Source organism: Bufo bufo, chromosome 4 (genome assembly GCF_905171765.1).
Source record: "Bufo bufo chromosome 4, aBufBuf1.1, whole genome shotgun sequence".
NCBI classification, from domain to species: domain Eukaryota; kingdom Metazoa; phylum Chordata; class Amphibia; order Anura; family Bufonidae; genus Bufo; species Bufo bufo.
This window is the reverse complement of record NC_053392.1, coordinates 95,162,784-95,176,753: the sequence shown is the minus strand read 5'-3', so window position 1 is coordinate 95,176,753 and position 13,970 is coordinate 95,162,784. Positions and strand designations below refer to the sequence as shown.

Genomic DNA, 13,970 nt, shown 5'->3' with positions numbered 1-13,970 from the left:
TTTTTTTTTTTTTTTAACATCATTTATATTGGTATACCATATTCTGTTACATGAATCAGATCAATAGGTCGTATTAACATGGCATCCATATCCATATGTTTTATAATAACATAACAGAAAAGAAAATAATGAATTTTGTCAAATAACATGAGGGATATAACAACGCTGTTAAAAATGAAGAGTACATTCTACAGCATGGCAGTTGTCCTAGCAGCCCAGTAGAGTCAGAGTCCTAAAAGGGGTATTTATATAGGAAGAGATAGTATTCGCATAAGCTTGGATTGGCGTAGACACATGACGGTAAAAATCTCAACGTTTAACTGTGTGCCCTTTGAAGCCATCACAGCCACGACTACTAATGCCATGGCTGTGATTGGCCAATGCAGCATGTGACCCAGCCTCTATATAAGCTGGAGTCACATAGTGCTGCACGTCACTCTGCTGTGCTTAGTGTAGGTAGAGGATGCTGCTGCTGCTGCTGTGAGGGAGAGAATAGGAGAGAATCTGTTATCAGAACTTCTATTGAATTTAGCGATGTACATAGATTTAGTTGTATGGGTGCAGTGCACAATCTTTTTACCCTGCCCTGAGCCCAGTGACAGAGAAAAATAACTTTTATCCGTCTGTTAGTTAGGTGGGCGGCGGCGGCCATTTTATGCAAGCTCAGTGCACCAGAACTGCATCTGTGCTTTTGTGACATTCAAATCCAAGCTTGAAATACTGCAATAATAATCTGGCTTTGAAAAAACATTTTTTTTTAGCAATATCGAACATCTGGTGCCTTTTCAGGATTAGTCAGTGTGCAATTTAGGCTAGAAATACAGCTATAATTTTCTGGGTTTTAATAACACCCTTTTTGGGCAAAATACACTATTTTACAGCCCTTGCTGCATCTGCACGTGTGAAACTCAAGCGTTATATACAGCTTTCATATTCTGTAGTAAAAAAAAAACACCCTTTTTTTTGCAAAATACTTAATATTGCAGCCCTTGCTGCATCTGTTACTGTTTAAAACAAGTTTTAAAAACTTCAATAATTTTCTAGCTTTGAAAAAAACACCCATTTTTGGCAATATCCAACATCTGGTGCCTTTGCAGGATTAGCCAGTGTGCAATTTAACCTAGAAATACAGCTAGAATTTTCTGGGTTTTTAAAAACACCCTTTTTGGGCAAAATACACAATTTTACAGCCCTTGCTGCATCTGCACGTGTGAAATTCAAGCGTTATATACAGCTTTCATATTCTGTTAGTAAAAAACACCCTTTTTTTGCAAAATACTTAATATTGCAGCCCTTGCTGCATCTGTTAGGCCTCTTTCACACGGGCGTTGCGGAAAAATGTCCGGGTGCGTTGCGGGAACACCCGCGATTTTTCCGCGCGAGTGCAAAACCTTGTAATGCGTTTTGCACTCGCGTGAGAAAAATCGCGCGTGTTTGGTACCCAAACCCGAACGGCTTGGGATCGGTGTTCTGTAAATAGTATTATTTTCCCTTATAACATGGTTATAAGGGAAAATAATAGCATTCTGAATACAGAATGCATAGTAAAACAGGGCTGGAGGGGGTTAAAAAAAATAAAAAATCATTTAACTCACCTTAATCCACTTGCTCGCGATGCCGGGCATCTCCGTCTGACTCTTTTACTGTCTAGGACCTGTGGAGAGCATTAACTATAGTTTAAGGACCTGGGATGACGTCACTCTGGTCATCACATGGTACGTCACATGATCTTTTACCATGGCCCATTTTAGTGCTCAAAAGTTTGGGTCCCCATTGACTTCAATGGGGTTCGGGGTCAAGTTCGGGTCAAGTTCGGGTCCCGAACTCAAACTTTTTTGTGAAGTTCGGCCGAACCCGTCGAACCCGAACATCCAGGTGTCCGCTCAACTCTAGTTCTGACAGGTCGTACTTCTTTGATAAACTGGGAAATTGGTATAGTTCAATACCATCTACATCTCTCAAGCAGCTGATGCCTTTGGTATTCCAATTTAACGCTGAGAAATTAGGGTTGAACAACTCAAAAACAGATACGGTATGGGTATGTCTAATATGTCCGGTGAGTTGAAGAGTTCGCTGGTCAATGGGTCTGTGGAGCTTAGGAAAGGGGATTTGATGAGTGGTACAAAGTTGAGGTGCATATTCAAAAAGTTTGAAATGTCATGGTTTTTCAGCATTCCTAGTTCAATTTGGACCCATCTCTTAGAAATGTCTTTTATCCATAGTGATTTTAGATGAGATAGAATCACTGATTTATAGTATAGTGATAAGGAAGGGTAGTTCACACCTCCTCTAGACATATGTGAAAACAAAATATCTGCTCTCACTCTGGCCCTCCTACCATTCCAAAAAAACTTCATGATAATGGCCTGAAGGGTTCTGATGTAGGAAGCCACATTTCTGAAGAAATAGAGAATTTTGGGAAGTATCATCATTTTTGAAATAGCAATTCTGCCTAGCCTTGAAATAAAGAACATCTTGAAAGAGGTTACCTTACTTTTGATATCTTCCAATAAGGTAAGATAATTGCATTGGAACATTAATGAGGGGGGATATGCTAGTATTATGCCCAAATATGGAAGGTTACTTTTAACCCATTGGAAGTGAAATTTGGATTTTAAGGATTTAAGTTCCATTCGACCAAGGTTTATGGGGAGTATTTGAGCCTTGTTTACGTTAACCTTGTAGTAGGATACTGCGCTGAAGAGAATGAGTATCTCTACAGCTGCTGGTAAAGAAACAGACGGTTGTGTCATAATTAGGATGGTATCGTCAGCAAAAAGACCAATTTTGTGTGTCGCTTCATAGACCTTAATACCAGAGGTGTCTTAAGAAGTTCTAATACTCTCTGCTAAGGGTTCCACGATTAGGGCAAAAATGGGGCGACCAAGGGCATCCTTGGCGAGTGCTGTTGATGATGTCAAACTGTCTGGAGTATAGTGCAAGGAGTGCTGTAATAAAACTATATAATAGTGCTGTAATTTTCATCCGCACAATGCTCTGCCTGTGCAGGATGCTTTTGTGGTGCATGTGGACCGCGCTGGCGTCCTCCTTTGTACGCATTAATTGCTCGGGATGGTCGTTTGCTGCGGTCCACATGCGGTGGGACTGCTCCCCCAATGAGAAACACGCTACAGTGTTTGGGGTTTGAGCAGCTCCTCCATATCTGCCACGATATTTCTGTGGTTCACATGCGATGGGACTGCTCGCCCAATGAGAAACACGCTACAGTGTTTGGGGTCTGAGCAGTTCCGCCATATTGGCCACTGCAATTCTACAGTGATTCTGTAATAAAACTACCTTGAAAACCAAATTTAAATAATGTGGCCTTCAAGAAGTCCTAGTTAACTCTGTCAAACGCCTTCTCTGCATCCAGGGACAGGAGCAGAGAAGGTGCTTTGTGTTTATCGAAGAGGCCCTGAAGATCAAAGAAACTTTTTGTACCGTCTGGTGTCTGTCTGTTTTTAATGAATCCTACTTGGTCATTATTTACCAAGTCGGGTAGGATATCTATTAGTCGGTTATATAATAATTTGGCAAAAATCTTTAGGTCCGAATTGAGAAGGGATATGGGGTGAAAATTGGCCGGGGTGTCAGGAGTTTTAGCTGCTTTAGGTAGTGTCACTATTATGGCCGATAAAATTTCTTTGGGTATGGGATGTGCTGCAAAGAATTGTTGAAAACATTCTCTCATATGTTCTAATAAAATTGGCAAAAAGGCTTTATAATATTCATTGGTTAGTCCGTCAGGACCCGGGGGATTTATTGAGTTTGAGGGAGGCTATAACTTTCAATATTTCTTCAGTTTTTAAATCTTGGTTTAGAGTTTGAAGTTGAGTACTTGATAGTTTAGGAAGAGAAATCTTGTTTAAAGAGAACCTTTCATCAGTTTATCCCTAGTCTAATTATGGCCTTAACCTTATAGGGTGGCCCCCACTGATGCCATGGCACTTTTTTTTTTTCCGCTCTTGGCCCCGTTGATTTTGGCGCCTTATATTATAATGAGCCGACTCGGTTATACTAGGCGGTTCTCTTCTCCCTGGCTGTGTGTGCATCCAATCAGAGCGCACCGCTCTTAGCCAGGGAGGAGCTCATTCTCCCTGGCTAAGAGCGGTGCGCTCTGATTGGATGTGCTCACAGCCAGGGAGAAGAGAACCGCCCCCCAGCAAAACTGCGAGTCTCCGCCTAGTATAACCGAGTTGGCTCATTATAATATAAGGTGCCGAAATCAACGGGGCCAAGAGCGGACAAACGGGGGTGTCTTTGGAAAATAAAAAGTGCCATAGCATCAGTGGGGGCCACCCTATAAGGTAAGACCATAATTAGACTAGAGCTAAACTGATGAAAGGTCCTCTTTAACCACCTCAGCCCCTATAGCTTAAACACCCTTAAAGACCAGGCTACTTTTTACACTTCTGACCTACCCTACTTTCACCGTTTATTGCTCGGTCATGCAACTTACCACCCAAATGAATTTTACCTCCTTTTCTTCTCACTAATAGAGCTTTCATTTGGTGGTATTTCATTGCTGCTGACATTTTTACTTTTTTTTGTTATTAATCGAAATTTAACGATTTTTTTGCAAAAAAATGACATTTTTCACTTTCAGTTGTAAAATTTTGCAAAAAAAACGACATCCATATATAAATTTTGCTCTAAATTTATTGTTCTACATGTCTTTGATAAAAAAAAAATGTTTGGGTAAAAGTTATAGCGTTTACAAACTATGGTACAAAAATGTGAATTTCCGCTTTTTGAAGCAGCTCTGACTTTGAGCACCTGTCATGTTTCCTGAGGTTCTACAATGGCCAGACAGTACAAACACCCCACAAATGACCCCATTTCGGAAAGTAGACACCCTAAGGTATTCGCTGATGGGCATAGTGAGTTCATAGAACTTTTAATTTTTTGTCACAAGTCAGCGGAAAATGATGATTTTATTTTTTTTCTTACAAAGTCTCATATTCCAGTAACTTGTGACAAAAAATAAAAACTTCCATGAACTCACTATGCCCATCAGAGAATACCTTGGGGTGTCTTCTTTCCAAAATGGGATCACTTGTGGGGTAGTTATACTGCCCTAGCATTCAACTTTGTATAAAAAAATGGGAAAAGTTGTCTTTTGCCAAGATATTTCTCTCACCCAGCATGGGTATATGTAAAATGACACCCCAAAACACATTGCCCAACTTCTTCTGAGTACGGGGATACCAGATGTGTGACACTTTTTTGCAGCCTAGGTGGGCAAAGGGGCCCACATTCCAAAGAGCACCTTTCGGATTTCACCGGCCATTTTTTACAGATTTTGATTTCAAACCACTTCTCACGCATTCGGCCCCTAAAATGCCAGGGCAGTATAACTACCCCACAAGTGACCCCATTTTGGAAAGAAGACACCCCAAGGTATTTTGTGATGGGCATAGTGAGTTCATGGAAGTTTTTATTTTTTGTCACAAGTTAGAGGAATATGAGACTTTGTAAGGAAAAAAAAATAAAAAATAAAAATCATCATTTTCCACTAACTTGTGACAAAAAATATAAAATTCTAGGAACTCGCCATGCCCCTCACGGAATACCTTGGGGTGTCTTCTTTCCAAAATGGGGTCACTTGTGGGGTAGTTATACTGCCCTGGCATTTTCCAGGGGCCCTAATGTGTGGTAAGTAGGTAAATGACCTGTGAAATCCTAAAGGTGCTCTTTGGAATGTGGGCCCCTTTGCCCACCTAGGCTGCAAAAAAGTTTCACACATGTGGTATCGCCGTATTCAGGAGAAGTTGGGCAATGTGTTTTGGGGTGTCTTTTTACATATACTCATGCTGGGTGAGAGAAATATCTCGGCAAAAGACAACTTTTCCCATTTTTTATACAAAGTTGGCATTTGACCAAGATATTTATCTCACCCAGCATGGGTATATGTAAAATGACACCCCAAAACACATTGCCTAACTTCTCCTGAGTACGGCGATACCACATGTGTGACACTTTTTTGCAGCCTAGATGCGCAAAGGGGCCCACATTAATTTTATGAGGGCATTTTTAGACATTTGGATCCCAGACTTCTTCTCACGCTTTAGGGCCCCTAGAATGCCAGGGCAGTATAAATACCCCACATGTGACCCCATTTTGGAAAGAAGACACCCCAAGGTATTCAATGAGGGGCATGGCGAGTTCATAGAAAAAAAATTTTTTGGGCACAAGTTAGCGGAAATTGATATATTTTTTTTTCTCACAAAGTCTCCCTTTCTGCTAACTTGGGACAAAAATTTCAATCTTTCATGGACTCAATATGCCCCTCACGGAATACCTTGGGGTGTCTTCTTTCCGAAATGGGGTCACATGTGGGGTATTAATACTGCCCTGGCATTCTAGGGGCCCTAAAGCGTGAGAAGAAGTCTGGAATATAAATGTCCAAAAATTTTTACGCATTTGGATTCCGTGAGGGGTATGGTGAGTTCATGTGAGATTTTATTTTTTGACACAAGTTAGTGGAATATGAGACTTTGTAAGAAACAAAAAATAATAATTTCCGCTAACTTGGGCCAAAAAAATGTCTGAATGGAGCCTTACAGGGGGGTGATCAATGACAGGGGGGTGATCAATGACAGGGGGGTGATCAGGGAGTCTATATGGGGTGATCACCCCCCTGTCATTGATCACCCCCCTATAAGGCTCCATTCAGATGTCCGTATGTGTTTTGCGGATCCGATCCATGTATCAGTGGATCCGTAAAAATCATACGGACATCTGAATGCAGCCTTACAGGGGGGTGATCAAAGACAGGGGGGTGATCAGGGAGTCTATATGGGGTGATCACCCCCCTGTAAGGCTCCATTCAGATGTCCATATGTGTTTTGCGGATCTGATCCATGTATCAGTGGATCCGTAAAAATCATGCGGACATCTGAATGCAGCCTGACAGGGGGGTGATCAATGACAGGGGGGTGATCAATGACAGTGGGGTGATCAGGGATTCTATATGGGGTGATCACCCCCCTGTAAGGCTCCATTCAGATGTCCGTATGTGTTTTGCGGATCCGATCCATGTATCAGTGGATCCGTAAAAATCATACGGACATCTGAATGCAGCCTTACAAGGGGGTGATCAATGACAGGGGGGGTGATCAATGACAGGGGGGTGATCAGGGAGTCTATATGGGGTGATCACCCCCTTGTAAGGCTCCATTCAGATGTCCGTATGTGTTTTGCGGATCCGATCCATCTATCAGTGGATCCGTAAAAATCATACGGACATCTGAATGCAGCCTTACAGGGGGGTGATCAATGACAGGGGGGTGATCAATGACAGGGGGGTGATCAGGGAGTCTATATGGGGTGATCAGGGGGGATCAGGGGTTCATAAGGGGTTAATAAGTGACAGGGGGGGTGTAGTGTAGTGTAGTGGTGTTTGGTGCAACATATTACTGAGCTGCCTGTGTCCTCTGGTGGTCGATCCAAACAAAGGGGACCACCAGAGGACCAGGTAGCAGGTATATTAGACGCTGTTATCAAAACAGCGTCTAATATACCTGTTAGGGGTTAAAAAAATCACATCTCCAGCCTGCCAGCGAACGATCGCCGCTGGCAGGCTGGAGATCCACTCGCTTACCTTCCGATCCTGTGAGCGCGCGCGCCTGTGTGCGCGCGTTCACAGGAAATCTCGCGAGATGACGCGTATATGCGTGACTGTGCGCAGCGCTGCCACCTCCGGAACGCGAATCTGCGTTAGGCGGTCTGGAGGTGGTTAAAAAAGCATTAATTGTTTCAGGAGTGGGTTGTAAGGTTAGGTTGTCTTTATTCAGGTTATATAATTTAGAGTAATAGGTTGTGAATTCATTAGCAAAATCTTGTGGGTTCATGATTTTTTGTTGATTTGCATTGTATAGATGAGGGATTCTGGATTTGGCCGACTTAATTTTAATTCTATTCGCTAGAGATTTATTAGCTTTATTTCCACTATGGTAGTACATTGATTTAGATTTACAGAGGTAAAATTCAAACCTAGATTGCATTAAGACATATAATTCATGTCTAAGTTCTTTCAGTTAAGGGGTGTGTTGCCTTGGGACGCTTTTTATTTTCATTTTCTAAGTGTATGATTTTGTTAGTGAGTAGTTCTGCCTTTTGAGTACGTTTTTTCTTTTCAAGGGCTGAGTATTTTAGAAAAAGGCCTCTGATCACTGCTTTATGAGCACACCATACTGTTGCCATGAAAACATCTGGTGTTAGGTTTGTTTCAAAATACTCCTGTAGGGCTTTATGGAATACATTTAATGCGATTTGGAGAATTGTGTTTTGATAGTTATAGACGTTGGGACATGGTCCGACCAGGATATAACTCCTATGCTTGCAGAGACAACGTTTTGAAGTAGTACCTTATCTACTAAAATCTGTCTATTCAAGAGTATGAGCTATGAGGAATAGAAAAAAAAGTAAAGTATTTTTCAGATGTGTGTAGAATATGCCAAGGATCAAACAATTCTTCTTTGTGAAGAAGGCCTCTGAAAGAGAGGTCCTTGTCTTGGATGTCTGATGGAGATTTATCCATTGTGGGGTCTACGACTTTATTGTAATCACTGCATAACACTAAAGAGCCACGTTTTAGAGGCATTAAGGTTGTAAGGAATCGGTTAAGGAACCGGATTTGGGATTTGTTAGGGGTGTATATAGAAGCAATAGTGTAGATTTGGTTATCAATTGAGCAGATTACAATTATGTAACGACCTTGAGTGTCAGGTGGGATGAGATAAGGTTAAATGAGATTGTATCTTTAATTGCTATCATATCACTAGCTATCTTTTGGTTAATATGTGAGTGAAAAATGTAGGCAAATCTTTAGTTATGGATTCTGAAATTGTCTTTGGCTAGTAAGTGAGTTTCTTGGATACAGATAATATCGCATTGTAGTTTTGTTGCCTTTCTCCACAGACTGGATCTTTTGAAAGGGAAGTTGAATCCCTTGAAATTTAGGGAAGATATTTTTAATGCCATATTAGGAGTATAATTGTGTGCTTATGTTCATTTAGGTAGATTCATGGTTTAAACCAAGGTGGTGATATCTGCTTGGTTCCTAGAAATTCATAATGTATCATGTCTCTGACGCTTACAATAGACATATTGCCCTCGTAACATATAAAACCAATAACATATAAACAAAAAATTGTTGGGTATTTAAGAATTCCCAAATTATCGCCAATCCCCTTCACACCTGCCATGTGTAGGGCTGGGGAGGTTGTGCAGGGGGGTGACAATTAGTAGTAAACAGAGGTTAAACAAGTGAAGTATCAAATCAGTACTCAAGTATTTTACAGAAAACGCGACTGGTCAGGTTCGGTTAGCTCCGGCTAACCAACAGCCATATAATCAGAACAGGATATTTCAACATCCTAAGGCTCCATTCACACGTCTGTAACGTGTTTTGCGGATCCATGGGTCCGCAAAACACGGACACCTGCAATGTGCGATCCGCAATTTGTGGACCGCACATCGCCGGCACTAATAGAACATGCCTATTCTTGTCCACAATTGCGGACAAGAATAGGACATGTTCTATTTTTTTCTGGAACGTAAATGCGGACCCGGAAGTGCGGGTCCGCATTTCCGGAGCCGGGCCACATGATGTGCAGCCCCATAGAAATTAATGGGTCCGCAATTCCGTTCGGAATTGCGGATATGTGAATGGAGCCTAAAGAAGATTGAAGACCAGATGCAGAGGAAGAGGAGAGCGAATGTAGAAAAAACTGGAGCAAGAACAAAGGTGTGTGTCCTTGAGTGAAAGGAGAGGAGGAAGTACCTCACAAAACTGTTCCATCGTTATCTCTTCACTACAGTCCATTCCTGCATCAGGGTTGGAGGTTTCTGCTTTCCTGGAGATCTTTCTCCCTCCAGTGGTAGGTGAGGGAACCATTTCTTCAACAGATCTGCAGCTTGTGAGGGAGATAATAACACATTATTATTGTCATTCCTGCTGACTATTAATTTAACTGGGAATCCCCATCGATACGAGATGTTATTTTCTCTCAGTATGGCGGTATACTTTGCGAACTCTCTCCTTATCGCTAGTGTTGCAGGAAAAAGATCAGCGTAAAATGAGATTTGCTTAAACCTTTCTGGTATGTCTTTTTTGCGCCCAGCTTCTCTCAGCAGGTTGTTTTTGAAGTGAAAAAAGTGTAGTCTCACTAACACATTTCTCGGCATGCTTGAAGGCATTGACCTGGGTTTAGGAACCTGGTGTGCTCTATCAATGAGAAGATCCCTTTCAGGGGTATCTGGGAGAATTTATGTGAATAAATCTATCAAGAAATCTTGGAGCGAATCGTTTGTGACAGTTTCAGGAATGTTCCTGAGCTTAATATTGTTCCTTCTGGAACGGTCTTCCAAATCTGCCAGTTTTAATTTTATGGCAGCTACATCATCTTGTGTTTCGTTATATGAATCAACCATGGAATTGTGAGCTTCTTTAAACTCTTCCATTTTTTCCTCTAGGTGGGCAGTATGGTCTCTAATAGCTGTAATATCAGCTCTAATGGTGTTTAGGGCTGACTGTATTTTTAAATGTATGGAGTTTTTAAATCTTCCATTAGTTCTTGCGTAGCAGTTAAAGTAATAATGTTCTCCCTTTCAGGTCTTATACTATTGCCTGAGTTGGCTCCAGGGGAAGAATTTAGAGGTGACCCCCCCCACTTGGTGTGCTGGATTTACTTGCAGGAGAAGAATGTTCTGAAGCTCCTGCAGGTATGTGCTGTCTCGTGGTGCACTTGCGCTGGGAGTTCAGCGTGTCTGCTGCCTCCTCATGTGTGGAGCGGGCGCCATCTTGGATCTGCGCCGAGGAGAAGGAGGTGGTGAGCTTTGACTGGGGACCCGGCACTTTCTTCGTCCTGGTCATTGCTGAGTTTCCTGGGGAGGTAAGAGGGCTGTTGGGAGCGTTTTGGCAGACTTTCGAGGTAGGGGATCGCTGTACAGAGCGGTAATTAGCTGTGGCTGCGGGACACATCTTCTCAGCTCTGCATCAGTCCACGCCCCCACATAAATCCAACTGAAAGAAATCCACACATAATACAATTTAGACGGGGTGCAAATACGAGGTGCAGTTTTAGCCTTAGCCATGCCTGTATCCCTACCACCAAAAATGTGACTTAATTTACTGATGTTCTGGCATCCCCTGCAAACAGAGGTCAGACCCAGGGCCGATTCTAGCTCTTCTGCTGCCTGAGGCAAAAATTTTAATGGTGCCCCTCTCCCATAAAAAAATAGTAGGAAAGCCAAAAAGCCACCGAACTCCGAGACTATCCTGCCAGATATGGGGTGGTAGAAGTACAGATAATGTTATTGATATCACCTGCAGTCCTATGTAACATCACCTGTAACACAGTGATAAATCTCTGAATACAGATACCATAGTAGATGTTACCTGCAATACTATGTAACAGCACAGATAACACTAGTGTAGATCATGTGGTAGTGATATCTTCAGTCCTATGTAAAACCACAGATAATACTAGTGTAGATCATGTGGTAGTGTTAACTACTTCCTTAGTGTGCCTCCCTGTTAGTGATGAGCAGCAAAGGCAATATTAGTTTTCACGATATTTCACAAATTTTTGGCCTAATATTCGCAATAAATTCACAAATTCAAGAATTTGTGATCTCCAGTCATTATTTCCTTGATTGCGAAAATTGCCAATATAATATGCGCGTATTGCGTGCGCAATACAGGCATGGGTCACGTTTGCTACATTTTTCAAGCTGCTAGAAGTTTCCTGAGACTGGAGAAAATGCACAGTACAGTAATTCCTATCACACTACCTAACACCCTGCACTGGAACCTATCAGCTACACTACCGTATATCACTATCTAACCTACACTGACTATCTCCCACTAACTATCTGTATTATATATAGGAGCTAACTAACTATCTAATGTAATTGACTCAGCAATGTAAATGACTCAGCAAAGCACAGAGCACAGGAATGACACTGCTCTCTCTCTCTCTTAGAACTGCAAGAAACATCAGAAAATAGCTGCTGGGGAGTTTCCTATATAGTTAGGGGTAGGCAACTTTCCTATTGGTTGCTAGGGATGTTGCTAAGCTCAGACAAAGATATTGCAGCCTTCGCATTGGCCCACAAGCAAGAAGGGAGGTTACTGATGAAAAAAAAAATCTAGAATATTCGCGATTACAAAGATATAGCACTATATTAGAAATCTTCGCAAATTATCGAAGTGCCGATATTCACTATAAAAATTTCCAATTAGAATATTTGCGATCAACACTATTCCCTGTGCCTCTCCCACGGGACTCCATGCTGGTAGCACTGCCTCCTCTTCCTTCTTTTTCTCCTTGTCCAGTACAGAACGTCCTGATGCAGCTGCGACAAGACATAGGAACACTGTGGGCATGGTAATGGTGACAGACACACACAGGGATGCACACACACAGAGGGATAGACACATGTGTGCCCCTTCACAGTGGTAATATCCTCTTTGTGACCCCTCACAGTAGTTATTCCCTCTCTGTGCCCCCTTCAAAGTGGTAATGAACTCTGTGGCCTCATTACAGTAGTAATGCCCATTGTGATGCCTTCACAGTAGTAATGCCCATTGTGCCCCTTCACAGTAGTAATGCCCACTTTGTGCCCCCAAAATAGTTATGCCCCCTCACAGTAGTTATGCCCTCTTTGTGCCCCTTTCTCACCTTGCCTCATGGCAGAAACGGCCCTGCCCTTCACAGTAGTAATGCCCATTGTGCCCCTGAGATGTGGATATGATTCATGATATTAATGTGAAGCCATTACAATATGGTGCTGGCACCTAGATGCACAATGCGCAGATGCCAAGTGTTATCTCTTTTCTTAGTTTTGTATTCTAGCCAATGAAACAATGGCATGAGTAGTGTTGATCATGAATATTCGAATTTCGAATTTTTATCGCGAATATAGGTACTTCGAAAATAGTTATATATATTCGAAATTTCGAATATTCAAATTTTTTCGTTTTTTTTTTTTGATTATTTTTTTTTTTTATCAGTACACATGATCCCTCACTGCTTCTAGCTTGTGGGCCAATAAGAAGGCTGCAATATACTTGACTTTAGGAGTAGTAGTGTTTGCGAATTTTGCTCTATATTAGGTTTTTTTGAATATTCGCTATATTGCTATATATTCTTGTTTTCGAATATTACGAATATTCGAAAAAACGAAGTTATAGCAATATAGAGAATATTCGAAAAAAATTGAATAGAGCAATTTAGCTAATATAGTGATATAATCTTCTTTGTCTAATAGTTGTAAGTTGAAAAATCTGCAATAAAAAATTAGAATCCGAAAATTCGAATTCCAAAAATTTGCATATTACACAATCATTACCTTTCCGATTTTTTGAGTAAAAAATTCGAATTTTCGAATTTGCAAATTTTCGGCCAATATTCTACACAATATTCTACAAAATATTCGCAAAATATCGCGAATTCGAATATGACCCCTGCCGCTCATCACTAGGCATGAGCCTCAATAGAGGCTGATTATATAAAAACTGCTTAACTTCCTGTCATAAATGAGAACTGCTTTGACCCTTGCCTGGTGTCAGTGTGGTTTCTTCCATGCATGTAAAATCCTAGGATTAAGACAATTTGGAGCAGTAGAGCAAATACATTTTGCTCTGATTGAGAGCAGCTTTAACACCCCCTTCATAGTAGTAATGGAAAAAGATAATTGAAGCAGCGCTCACCTGCGTTCGGCCACTCAGAAGCACGGACACAGCCTGGACCCGGCTGACATGAATTGTAGACAAAATATGAAGAATTCCAGCTTCTAAAAAATGTGTCACTTTATTCCAACGTTAAAATCTCCACATACAGGAAAAAACGTACAGGTTCTACGCGTTTCGGACCTAAAAAAACTTAATGGTCCTTACTCATGACTCATGAGTAAGGACCATTAAGTTTTTTTAGGTCCAAAACGCATAGAACCTGTACGTT

The 13,970-nt window shown here is 41.5% G+C and overlaps 1 long non-coding RNA gene across 1 annotated transcript in view; it reads left to right on the top strand.

Annotated features, from left to right (window-relative positions):
* Positions 1-13,663, top strand: part of LOC120999925 — a 31,240-nt gene extending 17,577 nt beyond the window's left edge. Inside the window, exon 3 of the long non-coding RNA XR_005778684.1 lies at positions 13,552-13,663. This is a non-coding gene — a long non-coding RNA (uncharacterized LOC120999925). The remainder of the gene's footprint in view (positions 1-13,551) is intronic.
* Positions 13,664-13,970: the final 307 nt, after the last annotated feature.